Consider the following 12,517-nt stretch of genomic DNA (forward strand, 5'->3'; position numbering starts at 1 on the left):
AACCATTTCCTTCATTTTAATTCATGACCAAATGCTCACAACACAACCAAAAATCAAAATATACTTCAAGAGTTAAGGTAGAATCAAGAAGAACTCATGAACATCAAGATAGAAGCAAACTACCATGAACTTACCTTCAATTTTCTTCCCCAAGTGACCAAACATTTAAGAGCTTTCTCCTCTCCTTTCTCTTCTCTAACTTTAGGCTATGATGAACAAAGATGAACAAAACTTTGTTCTTTTCACCCCTTTTTCTTTTAATAAAACTTCATATTTCATCCATTTAATTCTTTAATACAAAAGACATGAAATTCTTATCATGAAACATTTACCTAACCCATTATCATGAAACATTTACCTAACCCATTATCATGGAACATTTACCTAACCTATTATCATGGAACATTTACCTAACCTATTATCAATTTGTATCAATTTGTACCATCAATTATGGATATCAAGTGCACATTTTGTCTACAACAACATGATGGCTGGCCACTTCATGTAAAATGGGAGGTTTGTCATGCAAATCCTCCTATTTTGCACTCCTATTTATTTGACCACTTCAATTTAGCCTATAGCATTTTCAAACATTTTCACATAGGTCCTATTTCATAATTTCACTCCATTTTTCTTATGGAACAAAAATTAACTAAAATTACCGGGTTCTATCTTAAGCTTGGGCCTTCTAGAGGCCCACTAACATAATTAAACCTATACCAACATTCACAGGATTCCCGAAAATTGGGGCGTTACAATAGGGTCAATTGAAATTTGACTATTATCTTATAATATTAAAAAAAAAGGCAAATCCAAAAAGAGAAAAGAAAAACACTTGCCAAGTGGACTAATTAATAACATTAAAAAATATAGAGATCAAATTATGTTAAAAATTAAAGTATATTAATTAAATTTAAAACTTAAACATATTAGAAGGGCCAAAAATATTGATATTAAAAATAACAATAAATTTGTGTTTTGAATTTAAAAAGTAGAAAAACAAACTTCTTTAAAATAAAATTGAAAGGCTAAATTTTAAATGTATAAAGAATATAGGGACTTAAAACATATTTTAACATTATACCCGATAAATAATGTTTTCCTTTCTCAAGCGGCATCCTAATCAACCATCCTCAATTCAAAATTCTGCAATTATATTATATTGTGGACAACTTTTATTATTGGTACATATTTGAGTTATAGTATTTTAATACGTGAAAGTAGTTGAAAGGTCCCTATGTTATAGAAATCTTATTAATTTAGTCCTTTTTATTATTAAATGGATTAATTTAATTTATATATTATTAAAAGAAATCATTTAAGGGCAAATTTTAGTAGAGTTAACTTTTACTGTCTAACAAAGTTAATAGCTTTATAGATTTTATGGTTTTGGAAATAAAATCTTTTATTTAAAGTTGAACTGCAAATGAAAAATAATAATTTTCATGTTATTTTTAAATAGTAAATATCAACTCTATCACAATTTAATTTTATTCGACTTTTTAATAGTACATGGATAAAATTAATACATTTAAGTGTAAATGAACTAATTTGATACCTTATAAATAAGACATCTGCCACATACTTTTAGCTATTTTAATATTAAACTAAAGAAACTTGTAAATATTAATATATTTTTATTGGGCACATTGATGAAACTGTTTTAATTTTATAAGTAAATTTTAAAAAACTGGATGTAGTATTTAATAAATAATATAACATAAAAAAAGTAAAACAAAATATAAAACCGCATTACTGATACACTATGTAGTAAATATCTGAAGAAGGTATTAAAAAGATAAGGAAGAAACGTCCACACCAATGTGGGCGTGCTGGAGTGGTTATCGGGCATGACTAGAAATCATGTGGGCTTTGCCCGCGCAGGTTCGAATCCTGCCGCTCACGTATTAATTTTTTGTTACAAACCTCTTCAATATATGGGTTAAATAAAAACAAAATTAATTTATATTCTGTTTGGTCTCATTAATTTATGTAAAAAAGGGGTAAATTATAAAAATGGTCATTACATTACTGCATTTGGTCTATTTTGGTCACTGAACTATTAATTATTTTGATTTAGTCTTCAAACTTTTCGAAATCAAACATTTCGGTCAATCAAAGCTTATTTGTTCTTTTTTATTCGTCTAATAACAAATTTTTCCCTCTATTGTTTACACATTATATCAATTTGTTCCTAAATATAAAATATTCAACAAAATTAGCATTCAATGTTTATAAAATTTACAATTTTAGTTCAATTCTAAAATTTATATTTATATGTTAACTTTAAATAAATTGCTTTAGCTCTTTTTGAAAATAATTTTTAATTTCAAAAGGAAAAAAATCATGCCAATAACTTTATTCTAAAAATAATTAAAAGTTGAACAAAATTAAATTGATTTTAAAATGGGAAGATTAAAGTGGAAATTATTCTTTGTATACTAAATATTTAAATTAAAAAATATCGTTATGCCATATAATTATTTTTAATAATAATTAAGCTATATGATTATTTAGATTGATTTAGTTCTTAGAAAATTAAAATATTATAATTTTAAAACAAAAATCGGACTGAATTAATACATCCTAATGTATGTCCAAAACGAATAAAACCATTTGCAAACAGATAACACACCGTTATTCCACGAGGAATGTTGAGTTTCTATGTTTTGTTGAAATTTTGCTATTAATTTTTGTATTTTACGTATTTTTAAATTGATTCATTTTAATTTTTATATTTTTAATTTTTAATTTTAATTTTAACTATACAGTAGCAGTTAATTTTTTTATTAAATTAAATTAAATTAAATTAAATTACTTAAAATATCCTTCAGAATATTAATTTAATAGTAATGATTATTATCCAACTAATAGTAATTGTTATTATATAGATTCTTTTACCTTTCAATGTCATGTTTCAAATGAATATTTTAACCTTAAACTATTATTTTTGAAGCAATATCAAACATATGAAATTAACAAATTATACTTTTTCACGACACTCTTTAAAAATACTTCTTCTAAATATAGATTTTCAAAAGCACTTTAACCACAAAAACAACATCAAACTAATCTTAAAAAAAATCAAATTAAAGTACAAAAAAATAAATGCAATGCATAGTATAACAACCGATAGCATACTGTAAGCATAAAATCACCATTGTTGATTCGCTTTATCTAACCTAAAACTAAAATATAGCCCTCACTATATTTTGAAAATTCAGATTAAAATTCTGAACATAAGATTTATATTAATTAGTGTAGAAGCCCAAATTGTCCGGGCCCGATTTCATCAAAATCCAACCAAACCTCTAAATCCACTAAAACCCTTAACTCATGACCCATTTACATCTACCCAAACCCATTACAAAACCTAAACATTAAACCCAATTCAAAAGCCCATTAAGCCCCCAAAAAAACCTAACCCCCAAAAAAAAAAAGAAAAAAAAAACCTAACCAAAAATAAAAAATAAAAAACCTAGCCACCTAACCACTTTCCCACTTGCCCCATTTTTCCTCCGATTGTCTACCACCACCACCTACAAAATAGAAAAAAAAATAGAAAATCATGTAAAGATGGCTATAAAAAGCCATTCAAAAATCATGTAAAAGAGAGGAGGAATTTTGATCAATACAAAGAATTTATCTTCAAAAATACCTAAAGGTGATTTTATCTTCTTTATTATTTTATTCTTATTTTTATTTTTATTTTTATTTTTTTCCTTTTTCGAATCTATTAATCTATATATATACATCATAATAAAAAATATAATAAAATATATATACAAAACAAATATAAAAAAATTACATTTTTCATGGTGGCGGCGCCAATGACGGATTGACAAATTGAAAGTCGACCATTGATTGCCCCTGGCGATTCCCTTCCCCTCCTTCTCTCTTCCTCTCTCTTCTTTTTCATTTATTTTTCGTATTTACCTTAGATTTCATATTATTTTGCTATTTAATTTAGCTTTAAATATTAATCATGTTATATATGTAATATTGTTATCACTATTATTTTATATATTGTTATTATTATATTATGTTTAGCTATATATATATATATTTTCTTTATATTCCGTTTCTTACTATTGTATGCATATATATCTATTATTATATTTATTATTAATATTGTTAGCATTAGTACTTTTACTTAATGTGTATGTAGATATACATGTACATATTAATAGTTTTTATCATATGTGTATATTGTATATATTATATTTATATTATATATATATTCTTAATGTTATTAGTTGTATACTTCTTGTATATTTCCATGTATATATTTTATATTGTCTCATGTACATACTCAAATACTATTATATATATATGTATTTTTAATACCATATCATGTATATATTATTATATTTATTTTATCCCTATTATACTTATTATTAATATTAGTACACATATTTTATTATAGGAGTATATATATTCTTTTCTTTATATAGTATTATTTTCATATATCGTTATATTTATTATTATACTTATCATTTTTCTCTATTGTTACTTACTATTTTGTTTTAAATTATTATGTATTATTTGGTATATATCGTCTTTTATTATTACTCTTATTATCATTATTAGTACATGTCCATTATATATGTAGATATTTTTAATACATATAAGTACATATTCATGTAGTGTCGTTAGCATATATATATATAAAATATATTTTTCTGTTATTAATATTTCTAATATATGTTGTATATTTTCATTTTGGTATGTCATGTATATATATATATGTATATGTATGTTTTATGTATATATTGTTATTTTCTATTGTCATTATGAATATATTATTTTTCTTATTATATTGGTAGTACATCATTTCTATTTTTTTGTAAATATTAATATTGTTGTTTTAATATTCTCGTTTTAATATTTCATTATTAATTGCATCGTTGTTTTGTATTATTTACTTAATTCTTATTTTAAATAATGTTTTACTCATAATTTTTAATTTCAATAAATAAGGCAACATGCCGATTTAATATTAAGTCATCGATTTCATCGCTATGTTGGGTGAATATCAATCGACTCGTGTTAAAACGGCACGTAAAACGAAACTTGAAATTTTTCGTGTTTTGATTGGATCACGATTCAATGTTACTTTGAACTTGCAATTTTGAAAATTAAGACAATACTTGTTTAATAAGATACCAATTTTGGGCGTCGCGAGGGTGCTAATACCTTTCTCGCAGAATCGACTCGAACCCAACTTTACTTTGGCTTTTGACGAGACCTAAATTCGCCTTCATTTTTGTGCAAGAATAAGTTTTCTTTTCTAAAAGGATGATTTATTAGGTGTCCGGTCACACTGGAAAAAAGATCGGTGGCGACTCCTTTGTTAATAAAATCGAAAGTTGGTTTTCAAATGTTTAATAAATCACCACAATTAGCGACCGAAAGAGAATTTTTTTTACGTCGCTACAATTAGTATGGTTTCCACTCTTTGCATTAGATTGATTAATTGTTTTATCAAATTATAGAGTAAAAATTTGAAGGTTAAAATATGCTTTAAATCTCTATACACTTTTTACATTTGGAATTTGGTCCCCTACTTTTATTTTCTAGAATTTAGTCTTTTTACTTTCTGAATTTTAAAAATTTAGGTGCAATAGTCACCACTGTTAAAAAATTCTTCTACTAAATTCACCACTATGACATTTTGAAAGAAAAAGATTCACTTGGAAGTCATGTAACAATAAAAAAAATGTTAAAAATATTGATTAATATTTTTTTCTTAAAAGCACTCATTCAAACTCATTAACATATTGATTGAAGTAGTTAACAATATTAGGGGTGTGCAAATTTTGGGTAAAACTGCATTAATTCAGTTAACTGACCGAATTCGGTTAATCGGTCGGTTAACCGAATTAATTTAGTCAGGGGTTGATTAATAATTTTTTGGAAGTTCGGTTAACAGTTAATTCAGTTCGAAATCAATCGGTTAACCGAATTAATCGAATTTAATAAATAATATGATAATAAATAAGTATTCGGTCAGTTCGGTTAATTTTTTGAAAACATAAATTAATCGGTTGATTAAGTCGGTTAATTTTTTATATGTTTTATACTTGTTTAAACCAAAAATAAGAAAACATATAAATTTCGGTTAATTCGGTTAACCGACCAAATTAACAAAAAAGTTCGATTCAGTAAATTTTTTTTAAAAAAATTTCGGTTTGGTTAACGGTTAAGGATTTAAAAGGGTCAGTTAATTCAGTTAATAGTAGTTCGGGTCAGTTAATCGATTAAACACCTCTAAACAATATTAACTATTTAGACTAAATAATAACAATATAAAAGTAGATGAAAGAAATTAAATAAAGAAAAGTATAACCTTTAATTTCATCATGGTGAACTAAAATTTGACCACTATTTTATAATATAAAAATAAAAATAAAAAACTCAAAAAAGGAAAAAACATGTGTCAAGTCAACTAATTGATAATATTAAAATAGAGATCAAATTATATTAAAAACAAAAGGCCAAAATTGAGAATTAACCTTTTTTATAAAATGAAAAAAAAATGTGGGTGTGCCAGATCACCTTCCTTATAGAAATGTATAATAGATATGATTATTTAATTATTAAACCTAAATAGCAAATAACTATTATACCTCGATTTTTTTTTTTTGAAAAGAAACTATTATACCTCAATTAAAATATACTTTAAGGGCTATATTTTTGTATATTTAAAATTTGGTTCTATTTTAATATTTAAAATTTTAATTATTTATTTTTAAATTTCAAAATTAATGTTCAATTATCAATTTTACTAAATTTTTTGTTAAGTTTGATATTAGGATATCTTGAAATTTAAAAATCACTATGTAACTATGTAATAAAAAGAATGACACTATAATAAACCATAATTTATCAAAAAAATTATTGGTATTAACAATTAGACTTATATTTTAAATCTAAAAATAGAGAAACTAATTTCTTTACGATAAAAATTGAGAGACTAAATTTTAAGTGTAAAAATATATATATATAGGAATTTAAAATATATTTTAACATTATACCCAATAAATAATAATTTTTCCTTTGCTTAGATGCCTCCAAATCAACCACCCCCAATTCAAAATAAATATTATTATAGTGTGGACAACTTTTATGTACTGGTACAGATTTGAGTTATAGTATTTTAATAGGTGAAAATAGTTGGAATGTCCCGCTATTATAGGAATTTTATTAATTTAATTTTTTATTATTAAATAGATCAATTTAATTTATGTACCATTAAAAAGAATTATATAAAGTCAAATGAAGTTAATAGATTTTATAGTTTTGCAAATGAAATTTTTATTTGAAGTTGAACTATAAATGAAAAATAACAATTTTCTTTTCATTTTTAAATAGTAAATATTAACTCTATCGCAATTTAACTTTATTTAAATTTTTAATAGTATATAAACTAAATTAATTCATTTAATTATAAATGGACTAATTTAATAAATGAGTACATTTAACTATTTTAATATCAAACTCAAGAAACTTGTAAATATTAACATTTTTTTATTGGGCACACTGATGAAATTGTTTTAATTTTTATAAGTAAATATAAAAAACTGGATGTAGTATTTAATAAAAAATATAACACAAAAACAAAAACAAAAACAAATTATAAAACCCCAGTACTGATACCATATAGTAAATATCTGAAGATTTTTACTAATCTATTAAATATATAAAGAAGAATTGCCATCACTAATGTGGGCGTGCCGTAGAAATCATGTGGGCTTTGCCCGCGCAGGTTCGAATCCTGTCGCTCACGCTTTACTTCTTGTTACAAATCTCTTCTATATATGGGATAAAAAAAAATTAATTTTATATTTTGGTTAATTTGCATTTTCTCTATTTTGGTCATTGAATTATTAATTATATTGGTTTAGTCCTCAAACTTTTCGAAATAAAATATTTTGGTCTAATATTTGCTTTTTTATTAGTCTAATAACAAATTTAGCCTCTAATATTTACACATTATATCAATTTAATTCTAAATATAAAATATCCAACAAAACTAACCTGGAAATGAGAAAAATATATTCATATCATTTTTTAAACTATAGCACCCTCACCCGTCTCGACCAACTCTATAAATGAAAGATATTGCCGAAACATTTTAAAGTTTAAACCTCAATGTCAACATTTCCTCATTTTTATACACATAAAATTACATCCAAAATAAATAAATAAAATTTCTAAACTTTCTCGTAATATCTAATTTCAGATATCAAGCTAGAAGGGTAAGAAAAACACCATTGTTACCTTAGTGAGCTCTTTATTTCTAGCTTTGATTTTGTCTTTCAAAAACCCATAAAACTTTCAGGTTGGAATAGTGAACGTGATGATATAAATCAAGTCACTTTGATTTTTGATGAACAATGATTTACATCATTCTTTATTAAAGTTTAGGCACTTTGATTTTTGAGTGGTTCATGATTTATTCTTCATAATATATGTATATATATATATATATATATATATCTTTTTTTGCAAAAAGTTCAAGATACCCTTTCGTAAAATATTTGCATTATAGGTATTCACATCTTTGTAACTTCTAACATAAATATATAATAATAATTTAAAAGGCGAATGATCTTATTCCTTGTTGAATCTTTATGTCAGGTTCTTGAGCCTGATTAATTGGGTTTGATGGTTCTCATCAAATTCTGCCATTGAAGAACTTGATCATTGGTTGAAGGATGGAACAACAATGTCGTTTTTCCTGTATCCCTGATTTGATTGTTAATGTCGACATGCTGTTAGGCTTGTAAAAGTCTAAACTTGCTTCTCCAGTTAGATTTCCTAACGAATTTTCTCTTGAAATCTCAACCAATAAGCTAAAAACCAAGATCTAAACCTACAAAATATCCAATTCTCTCATTCATGTATTGAATCCCTATAGATAGATACTGACAAATATCTAAACCAGACGACAATGACAGAAGCCATGTTTGAATCATTGGTTAAAAACTTGTATTTCTTCATCATGTACCTCTAACATGAATTGATTCTTTGAAAATCAATTGTTTTTCCATAAATCCAAAGTTTCAAAGCCAAGAATGTCGTAACTTTTTTTTTTAATTCTACTTTTTTATTAAAAAACGAATGAAAATAGGAGTTGCCGCCAATCACTTTCATGATGTGTGATCGGATCATCTCGTAATTTAATCATTTTAATAAGAGGTTTGATTTACTAAAATAATATTTTTTAGTCTACAAAATCTAGAAAATTGGTTCGGGAGTTCGTTACCCATAAGGAAGGGTTAGCACCCTCGTTACGCCCAAAATTAATACCTAATTGATTACTTAATGTCTTAGTATCGAGAATTGAAAATTTGAAAAAAATTTAAAACACGATCCCACATTGCATAATGATATTTTTAATTAAAATCATTTAAGTGAATTAAAACATACGCATTCTTATCTCAAGGTAAACAGGAAGGTTAACTCCAATAAGTTAGAACACGACGACTCGAATCCTAAAAAATAAGCTTGCTCATTATTTAATTATTAATTAAATCTCATATGTTTTAGTTTTAAAAGGAATATTTGGCTATCTAGATTCAAGAAGAAGGTTTAACCCTGTAAGTTAGAGTACGACTTCTCGAATCTCCAAATACGGAACATTACTTTAATTTTTAAATTTCCTCCATCGAGTAATAACAAATATAACATCTAAAATAATGTGTATTTATCTTATTCAGGTATAGTACAACAATGGATAAATATATCTAAATACAGTTAAATGACACGGTTATAATGAAATAAAATGAAATGGTAGTATATTAAAATAGAAAGATGAATATATGAAAAATAAAAATGTCGTGCTAATGAATGACAATAATACAAATATAATAATAAAACCAATTAAGTAATAAAAATAATGGCAATAATCACATAATGTTTACTACTCTAATACTAATATAAATAATCAAAGAAAAATAAATAATGACAATAATAATAATAATAATAATAATAATAATAATAATAATAATAATAATAATAATAATAGGGGCAACAAAAATGTGCAAATAAAAGAAAATGAGTAATAAAAGTTTTAAAATAAAAAAGGTAAGGAAATAATACATAAATAAATAAACAAATAAATTAATCAATCCATAATTACTATTCTAATTCTAATATAAATAATCAAAATACGATAAGTAATAACAATAATAATAATAATAATAATAATAATAATCAAACGTATAAAAAAAAAGGACACGTAAACAACATAAATTTTAAGTGTTAATATAAATGAAAGAGACAAAATTAATCAAGTGAGGGATTAAATTGAAATTTAAATAAAAATTAAGTCATAAATCGCAAAATAATTAAAGAAATAGGGAATCAAGGACGAAATTGAAGGTCCAAGAAAATCTAATGTCTAAATTGAAAAATAGGATAAAAAAGGGCTAAATTAAAATGTAGAGCAAAAGTTCAGGGACGCCGAGGACAATTAGTCCAAAACAGTACACGTGTCACTCCCCGGGGGGCCAACGGTATAAGGACTAAATTGAAAATGGATTAAAATCAAAAGGTACAATCTAAAAAAAGAAAAAAAGTGAAATTAGGACCAAATTAAAAAGGGTCCAAAATTAGGATCAGGTCGGGTTGGATATTCAGGTTGTGTCAAAACGATGTCGTTTGACTTCTCAAAATTAAGCCCAAAACAACATCGTATAGAACTCTATATAAAAGTAAAAAAAGAAAAAAAAAATCAGACCCAAAAATCATTTTGAACCTTGTTTAAAAAAAAAACTCTTCTCTTATTTTTTTTTCTCTCAAAACCTTCTCCCCTTCCAGCCACAAGGCCGTCGCCCGTTCGCCATGGCCACAGGTCATTTGCTCAATGACCACCGCCTCCAGTGGCCAAAAAAATCACAATCCTCCTTTTTTCTTATTTCTTTGCGTAGAACTCCGATTTAGAGTTCAAACGACCAAAAACTAAAGCCAAAACCCCCAAAAAAGAAGAAACTCTTCGACTCTCGACACCCTCAGTCGTAGCCTTAGTCGAATCCCCTAGGATTTGAAGGCCTCTCGGATCGAAAAAGACACCAACGGCAGTGCGAAGACGAAAAGGCAGGTAACCTTTTTTATTTTTACTTATTATTTTTTTATTTGCTTCGAAAGTAAAAATCAGAAAATAGAGTGCTACCTTTTGAAACTTGATTTTTTTTTGTATTTTTTCGTGTAAAAAAATTACATCTTGAATTCAGCCTTTATAGTTTATTTACATATTTTCTTTTTATTATATCTACTGTTCATCTTCTTCTTGTCTTTTCATTCTTTCCATTTTTGTAGGCGGCGGTGAAGTCAATGACGAGGAGAAAAGCAGGCACTAGGGGTGTTCAATCGGTTAACCGACCCAAACTACCGTTAACCGAATTAATTGAACCTTTTAAACCCTTAACCATTAACCGAACTGAAATTTTTTCAAAAAAATTAACCGAACTGAACTTTTTCGTTAACTCAGTCGGTTAATAGAACTAATCGAAATTTATATATATATATATATATTATTTTTGGTTAAAACAAGTATAAAACATATAAAGAATTAACCTACTTAACCGACCGATTAATTTATATTTCCAAAAAATTAACCAAACCAACCGAGTACTTATATATCATAACATTATTTATTAAATTCAGTTAGCCGACCGATTTCAAACCGAATTAATCGTTACCCTAACTTTCAAAAAAATATTAACTAACCCCCGATCAAATTAATTTGGTTAACCGACCGATTAACCGAATTCGATCAGTTAACCAAATTAATTCAGTTTTACCCGAAATTTGCACACCCCTAGCAAGCCCTTGCCATTTCGGTGCAACAGCGGCCAAGGCGCGTTAGGCTTTGGGGCGCGCACGTGCTGAAGTGGACAAGGGCAACGACGCAAGGACTTTAGGGTTTTTTTATTTTACTGAAAAGAGATTTAGGTTGTTAGACTTTAAGGTTTCTTCATTTAGGCCATATTGGGTTATATTGTAAATAGACTTAGACTGTAGATTTTGTTATTATATTTTTATTTTTCTGGTTTAATTTATTTTTATTATTTGGGTCCAAACTAAATTGGCCCATTACAAACAACATATAATTTGAAGTGGAAAGTAAAAGGTTAACGGCACTCACTTCAGTTAATTTACTCACAATTCATAATCCATATGTTAAAAAAAAAAAAATTAGTGGAGCATGTAAAGAGGCATATAATGGAGCAGAACCTATAACATAAAATTACATCTTATTTCATAAAAATCCAATCTAAGTAAAAATATAAAGAGAAAATAAACACACTGAAATTTAACAAATCATTGATATAATTAAAAATGTAGTAAAGTTAAAATCCACATCACGTTCATATAATTCAACAACGTACAAAGCCCATCATGGAATATATGCTTCCTGGAACTACAACTTATTTGGCATTCAAGAAAATAAAAGGAAACATCTTAGTATCTAATAAAAATTGTTACATATTTTTCATTGGGCAAATGT

General features: G+C 25.9%; 1 non-coding gene across 1 annotated transcript; it reads left to right on the forward strand.

Moving 5' to 3' along the window:
* Nucleotides 1-1,823: 1,823 nt before the first annotated feature.
* TRNAS-AGA (transfer RNA serine (anticodon AGA)) lies at nucleotides 1,824-1,905 on the forward strand. Its single transcript has one exon. It is a non-coding gene; the product is annotated as a tRNA-Ser (tRNA).
* Nucleotides 1,906-12,517: the final 10,612 nt, after the last annotated feature.

Source organism: Gossypium arboreum, chromosome 3, assembly GCF_025698485.1.
Source record: "Gossypium arboreum isolate Shixiya-1 chromosome 3, ASM2569848v2, whole genome shotgun sequence".
NCBI lineage: Eukaryota > Viridiplantae > Streptophyta > Magnoliopsida > Malvales > Malvaceae > Gossypium > Gossypium arboreum.